The sequence below is a fragment of the Mus musculus genome, chromosome 11 (genome assembly GCF_000001635.26).
Source record: "Mus musculus strain C57BL/6J chromosome 11, GRCm38.p6 C57BL/6J".
In the NCBI taxonomy this organism is placed as follows: Eukaryota; Metazoa; Chordata; class Mammalia; order Rodentia; family Muridae; genus Mus; species Mus musculus.
The window spans coordinates 74,730,487-74,741,651 of record NC_000077.6 but is presented as its reverse complement, the minus strand read 5'-3'; the positions used below and the strand labels follow the sequence as shown (position 1 = coordinate 74,741,651).

Genomic DNA, 11,165 nt, shown 5'->3' with positions numbered 1-11,165 from the left:
AGAACAGAGAGAGGTAAGTTTCTATTATTTATAAGTGGCTCAGTCTAAAGGATTTTGTTATAGAATTACAAAAGGAGCAGGAGAGCTTCATTATTTTAGTCTGCACTATAGAAGAATGATGTGCGTATTTGAAAGATGAAAGAACACAGAAAAGCCAGGAAATCCATTAGAAAAATAGTCGAGACATCAGGGTGTAATCCCCACCCAGGGACATGCAAGTGACAACAGGACAAAAGTAGAAGATGGGATGGGGCTGGAGAGATGGCACGGACTGCTCTTCCAGAGGTCCCAAGTTCAATTCCCAGCAAATACATGATGCTCATAACCATCTGTAATAGGATCTGATGCTCTCTGCTCTCTGTCTCTGTCTCTCTCTCTCTCCCTCCCTCTCTCTGTCTCTCTCTCTGTCTCTCTCTCTCTCTCTCTCTCACACACACACACACACACACACACACAGGAAATGTTAAAGTAAAGGATCATGTACAGACTATGTGCACTCTAGACCTCAGAATCTGATAATCAACTCTCAATACACCAGAGAGGCCCTGCCTTCTCTCTATAGTTTTGAGACAGGGTCTCACTACGTAGCTCTGGCTGTTCTGGAACTCACACTGTAGACCTCAAACTGGTCTCAAACTCATAGAGATCTGCCTGTGTCTGCTTCCTTAGTGCTGGAATTAAAATCATGCACCACCATGCCTGGCCCTCAACTTTTTTTAATGCAGTTTTGGAAAACACCCCAATGGAATTTCTTAAGGACTTTCAAGTAAAACTTTAAAAAGATAGCACGTGAGCTGGCCTGCAGATATGAGGACAGGCGAGTAACACAGTAGGCTCTAGAGCGTTGCATGATTGGTATAGGAAGATACAAGAGATGCAATAGAACAAAGAAAGAACAGAGGTAGACACAAGGATTTATCAAAAGGCACTGGATGGATTAGAGTAGCATTTTGATCAGTGGGTGAAAGACTGGATTTGACAAACAATACTAAGTTTCATGGGAAGCTAGGCAAACACAGAGCAAGACTAAGACCTTTGAAAGTAGACTTCAGCTGGGCAGGGGGCATCGAGGTACATGCTGGGAGGCTGAGGCAGGAAGATTAAGAGTTCATGCCTACCTGAGTTACATGAGACTCCATGTCAAGAACAGGTGTTCTCGTGGAGATGGCTCAGCAGGTAAAAGATTTGCCATGACTCCCAAAGGTTGCCCTTTGACCTCCACGGGTATGCAAATGACATTTTCCTGAATTAAAAAAAAAAAAAAAAAGCCAAAAAACTTTGTTTTTCTACCAAATTACCAAAAAAAAAAAAAAAAAAAAAAAAGTGGACAGACTCGGAATGTGAATGCCAGCTTTGCCTCTGATTAGTTTGTGTAGCTGCAAGTGAGACACTCGACCACTCTAATCTCTTCATATAAAAAGCAAGGTTAAAACAAAAGTGACTGCCTCTCACGCTTGTGACGATTAAGAGAGATGATTGACGTGATGAAAATAAAGACTGTGTGTCTAACACAGGATGTGATTCATAAAAGCTAGCTATTGTAATTCTACTCTGTAGAACATGGGAAATGGTGCAAAATGAAGATATCAACATTCTATAAGGGAAATGAGAATTGTCATGATGTTGGAGAGCAAAGGGACTTTCTAAATATGATCCTAAGAAAAGATGTAGGAAAAGATAATAGTTCTGAGGGGAAAAAAGCTTAAACGTAGAAACTTTTTTTTTTTCAAGACAAGGTTTCTCTGTATAGCCTTGGCTGTCTTGGAACTTACTCTGTAGACCAGGCTAGCTTTGAACTCACAGAGAGTGAGTTCTGGTACCCTGGAGCTAGAGTTACTGTTGTGAGCCAGGTTCTCTACAAAAGCAATTTTTAAGTGCTCTTAATGGCTGAACCCTTTCTCCAGCCCCAAAAGACGTTCTTTTTTCAATGAAATTCCCAGCCTGGAGCCATATCTAAGTGGTAGCACACCTGTCTAGCGTGCATGAGACTGTGGATTTGATGCCTAGCATTACAAACATTAAAATGATATCCCACTGTATCAGATCAGATAATCACAACACTTATTTAAGATAGTATTTATGTTTGTTTGCTTATTTTATTTATTTATTTATTTTGGACACAGGGATTTTTGTGAAGCCCTGGCTGTCCTGGAGCTCACTCTGTAGACCAAGCTGGCCTTGAACTCACAGAAATCCTCCAGCCTCTCACTCTCGAGTGCTGGGATTAAAGGCGTGCAATACCATGCTGGACATAATGTTTATTTGTACTGACCGTAATTTGGAATGGTGATTCACATACCTCCTTTTGTCACTGAATTCATTCCCATCATCAGCCCTTGATCAGTAAGCCACTACCAGAAGAGGAAATAGAACAGAGTGGCTTAGACTGGCTGGACAGAAAACAGAGAGCTTACTGCCGGGAGTCTAACGGTGAGGCTGCATGCAGTTTGAGGGACCAAACTGCGCTTAGCATGCTCCATAGACACAGAAGTCCCCAGACCAAGGCTCAAATCACAGCAGTGCAAAGATGGGGCAGCTGGTTTCCACCGGAATACTGATCAGGTCCTGGTGGAGAAGACCTGGAGCAAGCCGGCTGGGAGGAGCAAGAGAAAAGAGCTGAGCACTGCACATGGACAGCACAGAGACCTGGCCAGAGGAAGAGGTTTTCCAAGCAAAGTGACAGTCCCCTGCTCTCCCTGAAGTGTCAGGGCACTCATTCTTACTTTTCTCAGATTTCTTTATCCTAACCCTAATTCGTTATGGATTTGAGCTGTGTTCCAGTGTTTTTTTGTTTGTTTGTTTTTTGGTTTTTCGAGACAGGGTTTCTCGAAACCTGGCTGTCCTGGAACTCACTCTGTAGACCAGGCTGACCTCGAACTCAGGAATCTGCCTGCTTCTGCCTCCCAAGTGCTGGGATTAAAGGCATGTGCCACCACTGCTTGGCTGGTTTTTTGTTGTTGTTGTTGTCGTTCTTACAACTAAAAAAAAAAAAAAAAAAAAAAAAAAAAAAAAAAAAAACCAGACTGGAACACAATCTTGATGAGAACAGCATATAGCAGGCCGCAGGCCAGTATCAAACTCTGAGAAAAGCAAGCCAGGGTCCCACATTTTGTTATTAATCCCCAAGATGAAATGAAAAGGGCAGATAGAACCTCTTCCTTTTCTTTTCTTTTTTTTTTTATAGTGCTGTGATGAGCCCAGAGTTTTGTGAATTCTAGGTCAGTACTCTGCTACTGATCTCTATACCTAACCTTATGACTGACATTTCAAAAATGTATTTATTATTATTACGTATGGCATGTACATGTGTGACTTTGCATACACATGTACATCCATGCAGTATGCATGAGGTAGTCCTAACTTGTTTCCTACTGTGGTAATAAGCACCACTGCCAAAAACTAGCTGCGAAGGAGAGGGTTTTTTCATCCATGTCACAGCCCATCAGGGGTAAGAGCTCAAGTAGGGCAGGAACCTGGGAGCAAGAACTGGAGTGGAAGCTGTAGGTGAGTGCTGCTTGCTCTATGTGGCTCGCTCAGTCTGCTCTACAGCCCAGGACGACCTGCCCAGGGATGGCACTGATCTAAATGGCCTCTGCCCTCCCACATCAATCATTAATCAAGAAAATGCCCATAGACTTGCCTAAAGACTGTCTGATGGAGGCATTTTCTCAATGAAAGCTCCCTCTTCCTGGATGATGCTAGTCTGTGTCAAGTCAACAAAACAAAACACAAAACAAAACAAAACAAAACAAAAACCCTAAGAAACCAAAACAAAACCTAGCACACAAGGCTTGGATAGCCTGTGCTTTATCTACTGCAAAGGCCAGAAGAGAGCATCAGATCACAAAATTATGGAATGAGGTGGGTGCCTAGGAGATCAGTAAGCATTAGGAACTGCTAAGCCATCTCCCTAGTCCCATCAAACACATCTGTGATCTAAGCACTGAGGAGGTAGATGCAGAAAGATCAGGAATTTGGAATCATCCTTAGCCACAGAGTAAGTTTAAATTCAGTCTAGATTGTTTGAGACTCTGTCTCAAAAATCCAAGTGAGAGCCATTTATTTGGGACTGGGTGTGGTCTCTTATACTAGAACTCTCTCAGTGTACACAGACCCTGGTCTCAACCTCCAGCACCACATCCATGTACACAAAAAGAATCTCTCTCCGTGATGCAGCCAGCATGTGCTTCTCCTTGTTGGAATCGTATTTCATTATGTGGCTGGATCACAGGTATTTATCCATTTATCAACTGACAGGTAGTTGGTATATTTATAGTACTTAGCAATTGTGAGTAAAGTTAGCATCAATGATTGCATCAAATTGTTTTTTGCAAAAGGTGGGAAAGGGAACAGGAGGCTAGAGGGGATTAACAAAAACTAATGGTATCTGAGAAAGCCATGGAAACCTACTAATCCATAAACTAATTAAAAACTATACTATGTAAAGGGGAGTTCAAATAGAGGTAGCTTTTCTGGGTGGACAATACTGCTCCCCGAAGTTCTGAACTATTAAACTAGAACCAAGTGGGATATCTCTCTACAAGTTGGTTTGGGAGGCTCCAGAGCCCCACTAAGACAATACAAACTGTTGTCTTCTGCCTTGGTCACCCACCAGAGCTAAAGGATAAACTCCTACTGCTGAAGACATAGTACAATTTTCGTTGCAGGGCACACAGAAATCAAGATGGAAATGACCTGGAAACCACCTCTCTCCTGGTCAGCTCTTCTAATGTCAGAAGATGTTATGCAGGCTGTTGGGGAAGGCCATCCTTTGCTACAGAGTAGGTCTGAGTCCATCCCGGACTCTTTAACACCTTGTCTCTGAAATAAGAAAGATGGTCCACAAAAGGGGTTCAGCTGGTAAAGGCACTTGGTACACAGCCTGAATCCCTGAACTGGATCTCCCAGGAAGAGCCAAGTTTATAAAGTTATTCTCTGATTGTTTCATGTGTACAGTGGCACCTGTGCTTCACAGATACTATGGCATCCATACAGAAAATAATAATAAATCAAAAATTTGAAAATTAAAATTTGTGTGTATGAGCTGGGCAGTGGTGGCACATGCCTTTAATCCCAGCACTTGAGAGGCAGAGGCAGGCGGATTTCTGAGTTCGAGGCCAGCCTGGTCTACAGAGTGAGTTCCAGGACAGTCAGGGCTACACAGAGAAACCCTGTCTTGAAAACAAAAAACAAACAACAACAACAACAACAAAATTGTGTGTATGAATCTTGCTTGAGTGTATGTATATTCACCATGTATGTATAGATGCCATTGAAGGCCAGAAGAGGGCACCAGATTCTGGGCACCTGAAGTTACAGTTTGTGAGCCACCATATGGGTGCTGAGAACTGAACCTTATGGCTCATGAAGAGCATCCCCAAACTCAACACATTACTGATCTTCAATAAATAACGAACAATCTTTCCAAAGATCCAAGTTAGCCAACAGGGCAGTTATCCTGGCACTCAAGAGACAGAGGCAGATGATCTCTTTGGGTTTGAGGCCAGCCTGGTCTACGGAACAAGTTCCAGGACAGCAGAACTGTTACACAGATAAATTCTGTCTCAAAAGAACAAAAAATAAAAATCAAAAATCAAAACAAAACAAATGAAAAAAATAAAACCAAAAGAAAAGAAAAAACAAAAACAAACAAAAAATCCAATTTTATCTTTCTTCCTATCCAATTTTATCTTTCTTCCTCCTCCTCCTCCTCCTCCTCCTCCTCCTCCTCCTCTTCCTCTTGTTCTTCAAGACAGGGCTCACTATGTTGTCCTGGAACTCACTGTGTAGACCAGAATGGCCTCAAATACAGATCTATTGTCTCTACCTCCTTAGAGCTGGAAATAAAGGCATGCGCCATAGTGCACAGCCTAAATATAATTTTTTTTAATGCCAAGAAGAGTGAGAAAAAAAAGTTGCCAATATCCATTATGTATTTTCTTTCCTTCTTCCTCAAGTCAGGGTTTCTCTGTGTAGCCCTGGCTGTCCTGGAACTTACTCTGTAGACCAGGCTGGTCTTGCAACCTGCAAGACCAAAGATCTGCCTGCATCTGCTTCCCAGCGCAGGGATTAAAGGTGTGTGCCACCACTACCCAGCTATTTATTTATTTATTTATTTATTTATTTATTTATTCATTTATTTATTGTAAATGCAATAAAACCTAAGGAGCTGGTGAGATGATTCAGCAGATAAGAGTTCTTGTCACCAAGCCTGATCACTCGGACCCCTTGTGATAGAAGGGATGTTGATAACATTTACATTTGAGCCTGTTTTACGTTTGAATGAAAAGAATCCCAGTCCACTGCCAAATACTATTTTATCAATTACACGTTGTCCATAAAATTAGCTTTCTGACAAGTTTCCCAGGACTTTCTGAAGCTGTCCAGGAGAAAGCCCGACTCTACTGAAAGCAGGACCAAGGCTGTAGCTTTGTGCTCCTCCCTTGCCCCAGAGTCTCCGTTTCTCTGCCAGTTCCTGCCTCTGCCATTAGTTGGTGAGCAGAATAGACGATGCTCAGCACTGGGTGGGACAATGGGGCTAATTCATGGCTTGGGAAAACGGGGAATTGTCGCTAAGCAAACACTGGCCCTACTTTTTGCTGGGGACACTGCAACGTTTAGCTGAAAGCATCTTGTTTGGCTTCTTCCAACCACTGAGTAAGCATCTAAATGAGAGAGGCAATATGGGCTTCCCAGGGTCCCCTGGGGAGCTTAAAACAATCGTGAGATACCCTGACAAAGCTTATGATCTTTGTATGTAAGCAGAGAGAGGTTATTCAAACAGTTGCTAACTTCATTAAGAAGCCTCATTTTAAGGTCCCAGAACAGGCATTTCTTTTTCTGCCAGGATTATCTCTGGCTTTTATATTTGCATACACTCTGCCTGGCTTAGCTTGTGTGTATGGGTAAAGCTCACGTTTGGATTTGTGCTTTGGTTGGGTTTCCACAAGAATGCACCTTTAGAATAGACCAGTCTCCCCACCCCCACGGTTCACCTTCTGCCTACGGATACCTGACTGTTCTAGCCGGGTTGGGCAAAACCAACCTATACTTAACTTCCTTGCCAAGGTATGCTGTAGATAATACGTATAGAGTGCCCATGTGCATAAACAGGAAAGTATGATGTTTCCCCGTGTCAAAGAGGGGCATGGGGCCTGCACACTCACAGCCTCTATAGCATGTCACCAGTAGAAGGAAATGTGTCATTAACTCTTCCATATTCCATATTCCTGCTGCTTGACAGTAGTTACAACCTACACCAGGATCCCTCGTGTCCCCTCCCCTCCCCCATTTTTGTGGTCCTGTGGATTGAACCTAAACTCTCACTCAGGTTAAGCAAGTGCTCTAACTCTGGAGATGCTAACTTAGGATATTTTATTTTATTTATTGGATTCTATTACAGCCTTGTTTTGTTGTTGTTACTGAGAAGGTTAACCATATGATAGTTTTGTTGTTTCTTTTTAGTTCAGTTAGTATGATGAGTTACATGTTGAACAATCCCTGTATTCCTACAGTAAATCATCCTTCATTGTAACATTATCAGAATATGTTAGAATTAGTATGATAATATGTTACTTAGCACACTGTATTAATAAAAAACATATAGCTTAAAGTTCAGAGTATAAAGCCTTTAATCCCAGCACTTGGGAGGCAGAGGCAGAGGCAGGCAGATTTCTGAGTTCGAGGCCAGCCTGGTCTACAAAGTGAGTTCCAGGACAGCCAGGGCTATACAGAGAAACCCTGTCTCAAAAAACTAAAAACTAAAAACTAAAAACTAAAAACTAACTAACTCCATGGTCCAGTGCTAGATCAACATACAGAAGGCCCTGTGCTTAGTTCTCAGTACCGCCCTTAAATATGCATGTATATCTCAATAATGTCTTTTATTAATTTTTCTATTTATTTTGTTTTTAATTGTGTGTGTGTGCGTGTGCACACGTGTGTAAAAGCTCTAGAGATCTAGTATGCAGCAATGAGAATATAAAACAATTCCTGAACTCGGGCTGGTGAGATGGCTCAGGGGTGAAGCAAGTGGCTTGTTACCAATGGATAGAGATGATCTGAAACCCATATGGTGGAAGATGGGAACCAACTTTGGAAAGTTGTCCCAGCATTGGGAAGAGGAGGGAGGAGGATGAGAGATTCAAAGTCATCCTTGGTTACCTATGGATGTGAGGCCGGCCTGGGATACAGAGGACCTTACTGAGGGGAGAAAGTAGTCTAAGGCCAGGTGTGGAAGTATACATCTTTAATCCCAGAATTTGGGAGGCAGAGACAGGTGGATCTCTATAAGTTTGAGGCCAGTCTTATCTACCTAGTGAGCTCCAGGCCAGGTAATAAAGGGATATAATGATAACATATCAAAAATAATATTTAAAGTAATTAAATAATTTAATTTGAGGAATCAGAAAGTCAAATAGTAATAATAGGGGTAGTGGGGGAGTTGTTTTAATGGATGTAGAGTTTAAGTTTTGAAAGATGAAAAAGTTCTGGAGATCTGGTTTGTGTATAGCAAAGAGAGTGGTGCCATGCCTTTAATTCCAGTACTCAGGAGGCAGAGGCAGGGGGAGCTGGAGAGATGGCTCAGCAATGAAGACTGGAGAAAAGCAAGGACACCCACTCCACCATCTCTTCTTTCTAACACTGTACTGGAATCCCAGCCAGTAAATAAAGCAAGACAGGGGCTGGAGAGTTGGCTCAGCTGTTAAAAGCACAGACTCTCTTCCAGAGGTCCTGAGTTCAATTCCCAGCAACCACATGGTGGTTCACAACCATCTGTAATGAGATCTGATGCCCTCTTCTGGTGTGTCTGAAGACAGCTATAGTGTTCCCATATAAATAAAATAAATCTTAAAAAAAAAAAAGGCAAGACAATAAGAAGCATAACAATTGGAATAGAAATGAAAGGATTGGTATTTATATGTGTGACTGTGCATATAAAACTTTGGTATCAATTCCCTTCCTCAATTTCCTTCTAGAACTAAATGACTTTAGTGAGGTCACAAAATGTAAAGGCAGGGCCAGCAAGATGGCTCATTGGGTAAGGATCCTTGCTACCAAGGCTGATGGCCTGAGTTCTTTGGATCCCCAGCTCTGGAAAGCTGTCCTCTGACCTTCACATGTGCACTGTCATTGTGCACCACATATAGACACACACAAAATTAACCCATGCCTTTTAATTTGGGAGGGGGATTCAAGATAGGCTTTCTCTGTGTAGATATTAGAGGGACTCCAGGACAGAATGCTGTATGTCTTGAAACTCAGGACCAGCCTGACTCAGAAAGCTCTCAGTAAATTCTCTTTCTCTGTAGAGCCTGGGTTTACACAATTTGGACCAAGTAGGGACTATTATGGCCATAAAAGACAAATTTGGGTTTGAAATTCCTGATATAGAAGCAGAGGAGCTAACGTGTTCACAAGAAAGGGTAGATTACACTGCAGATCAGAAAGCATGGATAGGACTAAAGTCTTAGAGCCATCTTTCTCACCCAGAGGACACAGAGGACACACAATGAATGGTGTGATGGGTGACTGGCAGCGGCTAGGTTGGACTTGTATTTAATTGTCTGAGTGTTCTACTCTTCAAAATTAAATCTCACTTTGTAGACCAGGCTGGCCTCGAACTCAGAAATCCGCCTGCCTCTGCCTCCCGAGTGCTGGGATTAAAGGCGTGCGCCACCACGCCCGGCCTTTATGATCTTTCTATCTCAGGCTCTTAAGCCAACCTTGCTTTGGTTTTGCTGGTAGAGCAGGCTTGCCCAACCATACTAGGTTTGACTTTTCCTTTTTTTTTTTTTTTGGTTTGGTTGCCACAGAATATAAAAATATGGTTCCTATTATTTTACTATTGGGAAGTAGAATAAAATTAGTAGGAGGTTTTGGCTTTTGCCTGTTAAAAAGGGTTCAGTGTTTCTGCATGTGTGTATGCTAATGGGTGTGTGTGCAAGTGAGAGGTAGGGACTGAATCCTTGACCTTATAACCCTAGGCAAGTACTGAAGTACATCTCCAACTTTGCTTTTAAATGTTTAAACTTATTTATTATTGCTATTTGTGTGTGTGCATGATGGGGGGCAGTTCCTGGGGTGGATGGGGAGGACCACTTTGTAGAGTAGTTTTGCTTACTCCATCTTTACATCTGTTTTGGAACGTGAACGCAGAGACAATCGCCTATACCCACTGCCCAATCTCAAAGGCTAAGGCTACAAGTTAAAATTAAAGTGTTGCCAGGTGGTGGTGGTACATGCCTATAATCCCAGCACTTGGGAGGCAGAGGTAGGCTAATCTCTGAATTTGAAGTCAGTCTTGTCTATAGAGCCTGTTCTAGGACAGCTAAAGCTACACAGAGAAACCCAGTCTCAAAAACCAACAAAAGAAACCACCACCACCACCAACAATAACAAAATCAATATAAACTCATTTAGGTGAATGTTTAGGGGAAATATATTTATCAAAGCAAAATCTCCAGTCTAATTTTTGGTCAATTTCTATTAGTAGAGTTATTCTTTCCAATCTTTTTCTATTTTTGTTTCAGTAACTTTTTGTCCTGTTTTGCTTGCTTTCCTTTGTTTTTGTTTCAGAGACAAGATCTCACACAGTCCCGGGTGGTCTCTGACTCTGGCTGTCGTGAGGATGACTTTGAACTGATCCTCCTGTCTCCGTTTCTTGAGTACTGGAATGTCAGGCCTGTGTCATCATGCTTGATTTACAGGTCCTGGGATATTGAACACAGCCCTTTGCACAAGCTGGGTAAGCACTTTTTATCAACCTCTCTCTAATAAAAAGTTTAATTCACGTACCAGGGGTAATTTTACTGTCTTTAAACATTTTTTTTTTCAGCCAGGCATAGTGGTGCATGCCTTTAATCCCAGTACTCTGGAGGCAGAGGCAGGTGGATTTCTGAGTTTGAGGCCAGCCTGGTCTACAGAGCGAGTTCCAGGACAGCCTGGGCTACACAGAGAAACCCTGTCTCGAAAAACCAAAACAAAAAAACCCCCAAAAAACAACAAAAAATTAACTCAAGGGCTGGAGAGATGGCTCAGCGGATAAGAGCACTGACTGCTCTTCGGAAGGTCCTGAGTTCAATTCCCAGCAGCCACATGGTGGCTCACAACCATCCATAACGAGATCTGGCACCCTCTTCTGGAGTGTCTGAAGACAGCTACAG

The 11,165-nt window shown here is 42.4% G+C and overlaps 1 long non-coding RNA gene across 1 annotated transcript; it reads left to right on the top strand.

The window, feature by feature from the left end:
• Nucleotides 1–3,305: 3,305 nt before the first annotated feature.
• Gm40198 lies at nucleotides 3,306–10,873 on the top strand. The gene is made up of 3 exons (XR_001780262.2): nucleotides 3,306–4,231; nucleotides 4,668–4,781; nucleotides 10,579–10,873. It is a non-coding gene; the product is annotated as a predicted gene, 40198 (long non-coding RNA).
• The last annotated feature ends 292 nt before the right edge of the window (nucleotides 10,874–11,165 follow it).